Source organism: Hyaena hyaena, unplaced genomic scaffold (genome assembly GCF_003009895.1).
Source record: "Hyaena hyaena isolate Hyena2069 unplaced genomic scaffold, ASM300989v1 scaffold_474, whole genome shotgun sequence".
Lineage (NCBI taxonomy): Eukaryota > Metazoa > Chordata > Mammalia > Carnivora > Hyaenidae > Hyaena > Hyaena hyaena.
In genome coordinates, this window is record NW_024081104.1 from 1,253,314 (window position 1) to 1,263,782 (window position 10,469).

A 10,469-nucleotide genomic window follows, 5' to 3' on the forward strand; every position below is an offset into this window, starting at 1 on the left:
CCACCCTCTGCTCCCCACCGTCCACCTGGACCACCCACTATTCCCCACCGCCCACCCTGATCACATAAAATATTGTTGAAAGAAATTAAAGAACCCCTACAAGTAAGCTATCCCATTTGTGGAATGTTTATCCTAACATTGCTAAAATGACAAAACACTCCAAACTGATCTACAAACTCAACAGACCCTTATCAAAATTCAGCTTACTTTTTTGCATAAATTGACAGGCTAAACATGACATTCATATGGAAGTTCAAGGGACTCAGAAAAAAACAAACCTTGAAAAGGAAGATGAAGTGGAAGACTTATACTTTCTGGCTTCAAAACTTATTATAAAACTTCAGTAATCAAGAAAGACAGGGTAGAGGCACCTGGGTGGCTCAGTCGGTTAAGAGTCTGACTTCAGCTCAGGTCATGATCTCACGGTTCGTGGGTTCAAGCCCTGCATCAGGCTCTGTGCTGACAGCTCAGAACCTGGAGCCTGCTTCAGATTCTGCGTCTCCCTCTCTCTCTGACCCTCCCCTGCTCACGCTGTCTCTCTCTCTCTCTCAGAAATAAATAAAAAATATATATATTAAAAAAAAGAAAGACAGGGTGGTATTGGGATAAGTACAGACATACAGACCAATGGAACAGAGTTGAGAGTCGAGAAATTAAACCCTCAAATTTACACACAAGTGATTTCTAACAAGGGTGCCAAGATGATTCAATAGGGAAAGAATGAACTGTCTTTTTAACAAACAGTACTGGGACAACTGGATGTTCACATGTAATAGAACGAAGTTGAATCCTTACCTTACACCTTATGCAAAAATTAACCATAAACTTAGAAGACAACATAAGAGTAAATCTTCATCACTTTGGGTTAGGTATTGGTTTCTTAGCTGCAATACCAAAATACAAGCAACAAAATAAAAAGTAATTTGGAATTCATCAAAATTTAAATTCAAAAATTCTGTGCTAACAATACCATTAAGAAAGTGAAAAGACGGGGCGCCTGGGTGGCTTAGTCGGTTAAGCGTCTGACTTTCGCTTAGGTCATGATCTCGCGGTTCGTGGGTTCGAGCCCCGCGTCGGGCTCTGTGCTGACTGCCAGCTCAGAGCCTGGAGCCTGTTTCAGATTCTGTGTTTCCCTCTCTCTCTGATCCTCTCCTGCTTACGCTGTCTCTCTCTCTCTCTCTCTCTCTCTCTCCTAGAAATAAATAAAAATATTTTAAAAAAATTTAAAAAAAAAAAAAAGAAAGTGAAAAGACAACCACAGATTGGGAAAATACACTAGCAAATCACGTATCTGATGAAGGGCTTGTATCTAGAATATAGAACACTTACAGCACAGTAACAAAAAGATAAAAAACCCAATTAGAAAATGAGCAAAGGATCTGAATAGACTTTTCTCCAAAGTTGAAATAAAAATGGGCAATAAGCACGTGAAAAGATACTTGATATCATTAGCCACCAGAGAAATGCAAATCAAAACCACAATGAGCTACTACTTCACACCCATTAGGACAGCTATAATGAAAAAGACACACAGTAACAAGTGTTGGAGAGCACGTGGAAACCATGGAACCTTTATACACTGGTGGCAGGAATGTAAACTGGTGCATCCACTTGGGCATTTCCTCAAACATAACCCTTTAGCTACTATAAGATGCAGCAATTCTACTCCTTGGTATATACCCAAAAGAAATGAAAACATATGTCCCAACACTGGCTCTTGAACATTTACAAACATTTATTCACAAATGCATACAAACAGGAGCATTAGTCATAATAGCCAAAAAGTGGAAACAACTGAAATGTCCCTAATGGATGGAAAAACAAAATGTGGGCATGATCTCATGGTTCAGTTCATGAGATAAGAGCCCCAGGTCAGGCTCTGTGCTGACAGTGTGGAGCCTGGCTGGGGATTCATTCATTCATATCCTCTCTCTCTCTCTCTCTTCTTTTTAATAGCTTTATTGAGATATAATTCACATAGCATACAATTCACCCATTCTGGGGGCACCTGGGTGGCTCAGTCAGTTGAGCTTCCGACTTCGGCTTAGGTCACGATCTCAAAGTTCAAGAGTTCAAGCCCCAAATCAAGCTCTGTGCTGACACTGTGGAGCCTGCTTGGGATCCTGTCTCCTTCTCTCTCTGCCCTTCCCCTGATGGCGTATGTGCTCATTCTCTCTCTCTCAAAAATAAACATTAAAAAAATTTATATTTAAAGTGTACATGCTCGGTCGATTGGGCAACTGACTTCAGCTCAGGTCATGATCTCATCATCTCTGGGTTTGAGCCCCACATCGGGCTCTGTGCGGACATCTCAGAGCCTGGAGCCTGGTTCAGATTCTGTGTCTCCTTCTCTCTCTTCTCCTGCCTCCTGCCTTGTGTTCTATCAAAAATAAACATTTAAGGGGCGCCTGGGTGGCTCAGTCAGTTAAGCATCCAACCTCGACTCAGGTCATGATCTCACAGTTCGTGGGTTTGAGCCCCACATCGGGCTCTGTGCTGACAGCTCACAACCTGGAGCTGCTTCAGATTTGTGTCTCCCTCTCTCTCTCTGCTCCTCCCCTGCTCATGTTCACTCTCAATCTCAAAAATAAATCAAAACATTTAAAATTTTTTAAAAAATAATAATAAAGTATGCACTATACTGATACTAGTATATTCAGACATGTAGAGCCTTCACCACAATCACCTCTCAAATAACCTCATGTCTCTTAGCTGTAATCCCCCAGACTCTGGCAACCACTAACCTACTTTCTATCTATGGATTTGCCTGTTCTGGATGGACATTTCATACAAATGAAATCATATAATATGTGGACTTATGTGTCTGGTTTATTTCATTTAGCACAATGTTTCAAGATCTATCCACATTGTAGTATGAATCAGTACTTAGCTTGTATTTCCTGCCAAATAATATTTCATTGCACGGAGAGACCACATCTTGTTTACCCATTCATGTGTTGATGAACATTTGGGCTGTTTCCACTTTTTGGCTATTGTGAATAAGGCTGCTGTGAATATCTATGTAGAAGTGTTTGTGTGGGAGTGTTCTCCTAGTCACTCTTACCCATTAGAACACATGAAAAGTGGGGCGCCTGGGTGGCTCAGTCAGGTAAGTGTCCGACTTCGGCTCAGGTCATGATCACATGGTTTGTGGGTTTGAGCCCCATGTCAGGCTCTGTGCTGATGGACAGCTCAGAGCCTGGAGCCTGCTTCCCATTCTGTGTCTCCTCTCTCTGACCCTCTCCTGTTCACGCTGCCTCTCTCTCTCTCTCAGAAATAAATAAAACATTAAAAAAAATTTTTAATAAAAAAACAACACATGACAAGTAAGCCAATTTTCGATTGAGAAACCCATTTAATCTGACTATACTGTATTATTTGAGATATACAGAATTGAGAGAAACAAATGACCAAAGGTTTGCACAGTTAAATGAAGAAACAAAAGCAAAACCCAATCTAATGGAATAAATAGTGATTAAAGAAAGAAGTGCCCTCTCTAGGGATGGGTCCTCCAGGCACATTCCTACATTACCAAACGCTGTACCTGCAAATTTACTTATAACTGCACAAAATATGATATTCACCAGTAGAAGCAGATTAGATAAATCACACCACCTCCGTGAAACCAAACACGATGCAGCCATGAACAAGAAGGAACTGGGAAATGTACTGATACAGGATGACCTCCCAAACATATTTAGTTTAAAAAGGCAAGGTTCAGAAACTTTAAAAAAAATGTTTTTGATGTTTTATTTATTTCTGAGACAGAGAGAGAGAGAGAGAGAGAGAGAGAGAGAGAGAGAGAGAATCCGAAGCAGCTCCAGGCTCTGAGCTGTCAGCACAGAGCCCGACACGGGGCTCAAACCCACGAACCCTGAGATCATGACCTGAGCTGAAGTTGGACGCTTAACCAACTAGGCCACCCAGGTGCTCCTAGAAACTTTTTGAAAAGGGTAGGAAAAAGAAAGTAAGTGTACATATTTGCTTTTATATTTACAAAGTATCCCTGGAATGAGACACAGTGGGTGCCTCCAGAGGATCAGGCTCCCAGGGGTAGAAACAGGACCCCATGACACTGTGCCCAACTGTGAATGTGAATATATTATCTATTCCAAAAAAAAATTTTTTAACTTTTTAGGAAACAAAAATAATCTATGAGAATAAAAAATTATACCTGCAATCCCTATCAAAATAACACCAGCATTCTTCACAGAGCTAGAACAATCCTAAATTTCTTTTTAATTTTTTAAAATATTTATTTATTTTTGAAAGAGAGAGACAGAGAGTGAACTGGGGAGGGCAGAGAGGGAGACACAGAATCTAAAGCAGGCTTCAGGCTCTGAGCTGTCAGCACAGAACCTGACGCGGGGCTCAAACCCATGAACCACAAGATCATGACCTGAGCTGAAGTCAGACACTTAACCTACTGAGCCACCCAGGTGCCCCAAACTATCCTAAAATTTGTATGGAACGAGAAAAGACCCTGAAGAGCCAAAGCAATCTTGCAAAAGAAGGCCAAAGCTGGAGGCACCACAATCCCCGACTCCAAGCTGTATTACACAGCTGTCGTCATCAACACAGTATGGTCCTGGGACAAAAACAGATACTCACATCAATGGAACAGAATAGAGAACCCAGAAATGGACCCACAAACATATGGCCAACTAATCTTTGACAAAGCAGGAAAGATTATCCAATGGAATAAAGACAGTGTCTTCAGCAAGTGGTGCTGGGAACACTGGACTGCAACGTGCAGAAGAATGAACCCAGACCACTTTCTTACACCAGACACAAAAACAAACTCAAAATGGATGAAAGAACTAAATGTAAGACAGGAAGCCATCAAAATCCTCGAGGAGAAAGGAGGCAAAAACCTCTCTGACCTCAGCTGCAGCAACTTCTCACTCAACCCGTCTCTGGAGGCAAAGGAAACAAAAGCAAAAATGAACTATTGGGACCTCACCAAAATAAAAAGCTTCTGCCCAGTGAAGGAAACAATCAGCAAAACTAAAAGGCAACCGATGGAATGGGAGGAGATATTTGCAAATGACATCTCAGATAAAAGGTTAATGTCCAAAATCTATAAAGAATTTATCAAACTCAACATCCAAAAAACAAAGAATCCAATGAAGAAATGGGAAAAGACATGAATAGACACCTCTCCAAAGAAGACATCCAGATGGCCAACCAACACATGAAAAGAGGCTCAACCTCACTCATCATCAGGAAAATACAAATCAAAGCCACAAAGAGGTACCACCTCACACCTGTCAGAATGGCTGACATTAACAACTCAGGCAACGACAGATGTGGGCGAGGATGCGGAGAAAGAGGACCTCTCTTGCGCTGCCGGTGGGAATGCAAACTGGTGCAGCCACTCTGGAAAACAGTATGGAGGCTCCTCAAAAAATTAAAATTAGAACCACCCTACGACCCAGCAATTGCACTACTAGGTATATTTCCAAGGGATACAGGTGTGCTGTTTTGAAGGAGCATATGCCCCCCAATGTTTATAACAGCACTATTAACAATAGCCAGAGTGTGGAAAGAGTCCAAATGTCCAGTGACGGATGAATGGACAGAGATGTGGTATATATATATATATATACACATACATACATACATACATACATACAATGGAGTACTGCTTGGCAATCAAAAAGAATGAAATCTTGCCATCTGCAACTACGTGGATGGGACTAGAGGGTATTAGTCAGAGAAAGACAAATATATGACATCACTCACATAAAGACTTTAAGACACAAAACAGATGAACATAAGGGAAGAGAAGCAAAAAGAATATAAAAACAGGGAGGGAGACAAAATATAAGAGACTCTTAAATACAGAGAACAAACAGAGGGTTGCTGGAGGGAGGATGGGCTAAATGGGTGAGTGGCATTAAGGAATCTACTCCTGAAATCATTGTTGCACTATATGCCAACTTAGATGTAAATTTAAAAATAAATAAATTTTGGGGGCACCTGGGTGGCTCAGTCGGTTAAGTGTCCGACTTCAACTCAGGTCATGATCTCATGGTTTGTGGGTTCGAGCCCCACGTCGGGCTCTGTGCTCACAGCTCAGAGACTGGAGCCTGTCTTCGGATTCTGTGTCTCCCTTTCTTTCTGTCCCTCCCCTGCTCACACTGCCTCTCTCTCTCTCAAAAATAAATAAAACATTAAAAGAAATTTTAAAAATAAATAAATAAATTTTCAAAAGTATACTTAAGAAAGCAAGGTAGTTGTAAGCAGCCAACATGGAGGAAACGAATAAAGGAGTTAGTCCTCCTTCAGGGTGAATCCTGCCCAAACCCACCATCTTTACTGATATCAATGCACCTAGAAAATGTTACAAAGAGACAGAGAACACAGACATCTCTTGCCCTCAAAGACCTCCCAGTGCAGAGAGGGGAGACAACTCTCATCTGTGCAGTGACCAAAGGCATGGCTCTGAGCACCATGGGATGCGCAAGGAGAGCCTGATGTGCTAAGTGGGGGGACGGGGGGGGGGGGGGGGGGGGGGAGGGGGGGGGGGGATATAGACAGGCCCCTGCTGGGGCAAGCCCCACTGAGGGCCAATGGAGATGAAGGGGCCACTCAAGCTTTGCTTGTTGCAGGAGAGGAGGGAACGTGGAATAGGTCTTGGCCTTATAGCACTGCCTGGTGTCACTGGAGAGCAGAGTGGGAGTCGGGGCACACAGGAAAGAGCAGCGTGAGAGGCACGTGAGGCCAGGGAGGAGCACAGCCTGGCACTCTGACCGCGGAGCTGTCGGGCACATCGCAGGGTGCCCAGCAGCAGTGCTGGCTCCACACATTCAGTGCCAGGAGTGCCTGCCCCCAAGCTGGCACAACCAAAAACTTCTCCAGACAAACCACCTCTGGGTGAGAACACTGCTCTGAACACATCACCTAAGCAATGGTGGAAGACAGAGGAGAGGGAGCCCACCCAGAAGGGGCAGCCATAATGTGAAGCACACGGGCCCTGGAGGATCAGTTTGGGAACTACTGGGAAGGTACGATGAGCAGGACCTGCAGATGTGGTGGCTGGGGAAGATCTAGGAACACCAAGCTGTTCCAGGCAGAAACCGACCAGGTGACGGTCACAAAGCCCCAAAGGGCTGAGGCCAAAGGTGAAGAAGGATGCAGGGTCTGAGAAGCCTAAAGGGCTTCTGCATCTGGAGGCTGGCGGCAAAGTCTGAGGCTGAGGGGACAAGTCTGGCTGGCACCATCACTCTGGGCGAGACCACCCAGAATACAAAGCCAGCCCTCTGTTTCCTTTGGGGGTGGGGGGAGGAGACAGCTCATCCCAGCACACATGCAGAAGGAAAGTCTAGGTAGGATGGGCATTTTTATCTCAATCTTCAACTATTTTATGTTTTATTTATTTTTTTATGTTTTTATTTCTAGGAGACAGAGAGAGAGAGAGAGAGACAGCGTGAGCAGGGGAGGGTCAGAGAGAGAGGGAGACACAGACTCCGAAACAGGCTCCAGGCTCCGAGCTGTCAGCATAGAGCCCGACGCGGGGCTCAAACCCACGAACTGTGAGATCATGACCTGAGCCAAAGTTGGACGCTTAACCGACTAAGCCACCCAGGTGCCCCATGTTTTATTTATTTTTGAGACAGAGAGACAGTGTGAGCAGGGGAGGGGCAGAGAGAGAGGGAGACACAGAATCCGAAGCAGGCTCCAGGCTCTGAGATGGCTGTCAGCACAGACCCCGACACGGGGCTCAAACCCACTGAACCGTGAGATCATGACCTGAGCGGAAGTCAGACGCACAACCGACTGAGCCACCCAGGTGCCCCAATCTTCAACTATTTTAAACCTTGCTCACATAAGCTATTTCATCACCATTTGTTCTGAACATTAAACATTCTCACCCTTAAACCCCACAAATGTCCAAAGACTCTACTTAAAGTGGAAAGATCCCCCCAAGTCTTAGTGTCACAGATTTAAAGGAAATGAGAGGCAGTTCTCTAGGGTAAGTCTAAGATACTCTCCCTAGATCTGAGAAAGAGACTTGTCTCCTTGGGAAATGAGGAATTTTCCTGCTTTGCTCTGAAGCAAGTTAAATCACTTCTTCCAACAGCTTAGTAAGACAGAATGTTACAGAATTGGTAATTCCAAGTTCTCATTCTGTGGCTTGTGTCATTTAAGTGTGTTAATAAATTATCTTTCCTATTACAAGGATAACACTGTTCAGTGAAGTGTAACAACAATTGCTTCAGTGGTTTAACTCAGAGAATTAAATATCACTTCTGTCTACAGCAACCCTACCTATCCCCAAGGGCAATAAGTAAGTACTACAGGACTGAGTGGCTCATTAGCAGCTTTCTTCTTCTAAAAATATTTTTATAACTTATACATTATAAATACATAATAACTGACATTTTATTCATACATAACGATTTATCTAAGTCCATGAGATCTGTTCTTTGTTTACCTTTACAAAGACTTGTTTTTCCAAATATGACCCCAGCCAGCTTGTGTAAGAAAAGAGAGTCAGAGACTTCAAGTCAGTGTAAAACCAAGGCGGTGACGAAGAGCCAGCAGCCAAGGCCCTGGAAACCAGGTGTTGGCAGTGACAACTCCTAACTTCCCAGCAGTACAATGTACGGGTCACAGTGCGTTGGTGTCTTCACTCACGGAGTCCTCACAACTGACCCTAGGAAGTCAATATTACTGGTGTTCCCATTTTACAGATGAGAAAGCAAAGGCGCAGAGTACGAAGCCAGTAAACAGGAGAGTCAAGACTCAAAGGCGGGCAGTCTGGCTCCAGAACCCGCCCTCTTCTCCACTCTTGGCAAGACAGCTGACTAGACAAAGTGCAGGCAGAGGGACCGACTGGCCTCTGTTCACTCACGGAGAAAGCAAGCGTTTGAGGGTCATCAAGTATGCGCCCGGGTCGCTTTATGCAATGAGTCTCCTGGCCTCACAGTCACACCTCCTATCGAATCTCCTTCCCTCCCCCAGGGAGGAGAAACACACCTAGCTCATTGTGAAAGGGGAGCCGCTGACCGGGAACCACCTGCTGTTTACAGAGGCACCCTGGACCCACAGGCTTTAATTCCTCTCACTGGCTGCGAAGACAAATCTCCCATTGTCTGCACCACGGGAGGAACACGAAGCCTCGCAACTGTAGGTTTCCGCAGAGGTCACTGGAGGTTTGGTTAAACCCTACGACACCGAACGGAGGGCGGGCGGGGGGGGGGGGGGGGGGGGGGGGGGGGGCTGCATTTTTGCTGTTGAAGGTTGCGCAGCGCCCACAGCAGCTGCTGGTGGGAGCAGCATGTAACACACCCACAGCTGCCGCGGCCTCCCAGCCGGCTGCACGTTTTAAAATAAAAGACACCCTGACCCCCAAGACGCACAGCCGGGCTCACTCGCAGCCCTGGGCACGCGACCCGCGGCCTCCACCCACACCACTCCCGCAACCAGGAAGCAGCCCAGGGAATTCCAGCTCCAGGAGGGCTGCGCCCCGGGGCGCCCCAGCCCGCCGCGCTGCAGAGGCCAGGGCTGCGAAGCCCTGCGGCCACGGCCCGACTCCCCGCTCCCGGACAAAGCACCCCCCGCGCACCCCGCCCCGACTGAGCCCCGCAAACCACGCCGACGCCCCACGCTCAGGCCCGCCCTCGGGCCGGGCACACTCACACCCACACTCACCCACGGTCGAGGCCACTCACGCTCACCTTCAGCCGGCCACACTCCCGGTCATCCTGAGGCCGGGCACACTCGCACTCACGCCCACCCTCGGGCCGGGCGCATCCACACCCACCCCACACCCTGCCCCCCGCGCGGCCTCGACCCCTTGCGCCCCGCGCCCCCGCCCAGCCGGCCCCGGCACAGCCACGCGCCCTCCCCGCCCCGCCCCGGCTGCAGCCCCGTGCGCCCCCTCGGAGGCCGCGGGCCCGGACCTCTGCGAGGCCGGGCAGGGGCCGCAGCGCCGGCCGCTCCGCCATCTTCCCGGCCCGCGCCGCCCACCGCCCGCGCTCTCACCCTCCGGCTGCTCGCGGGCCGCGCCGCCACAGCCCCTCATCCCGGCCCGCGCGCCGCGCCCGAGCTCTTGCGGCTGCCGCCGCCGCCGCCGCCGCCGCCGCCGCCGCCGCCGCAGGAGCAGGAGCAGGAGCAGGAGCGGTAGCAGCCAGCTCGGTCCGCGTCCTGCGCCGCCGCCGCCGCAGCTGCCGAAGCCGCCGCCGCCGGCCCAGTGCGCCGCAGCCGCGCGTCCTCCCGTCACCAGCGCAACCCCCCGCCTCCGGCCCCGCCCCCGCGCCTTCCCGCTCCCGCCGCCAGGGGGCGCCGCCGCGAACTCGGTGCGCGTGCGCGGGCGTGCGGCCGGCCGGGAGCCGGAATGCGGCCGGAGGGTGCGCGCGGCCTGCTGGGAACCCGGAGCGCGGTCGTACGGGCTCCGCCCTCAAGGCGAGCGGGCAGGTGCGACCCCGCGAGCTGCGGTCTCCTGCTCGAGAGACGCCGCA

At 48.4% G+C, this 10,469-nt stretch overlaps 1 protein-coding gene across 2 annotated transcripts in view; it reads right to left on the minus strand.

Annotated features, from left to right (window-relative positions):
- ARHGAP39 (Rho GTPase activating protein 39) overlaps window positions 1–10,041 on the minus strand; it is a 115,300-nt gene extending 105,259 nt beyond the window's left edge. For both annotated transcript variants that reach the window (XM_039254052.1, XM_039254051.1), the window contains exon 1: window positions 9,994–10,041. The gene's annotated coding sequence lies outside the window, so the exon portion shown is untranslated. The remainder of the gene's footprint in view (window positions 1–9,993) is intronic.
- Window positions 10,042–10,469: the final 428 nt, after the last annotated feature.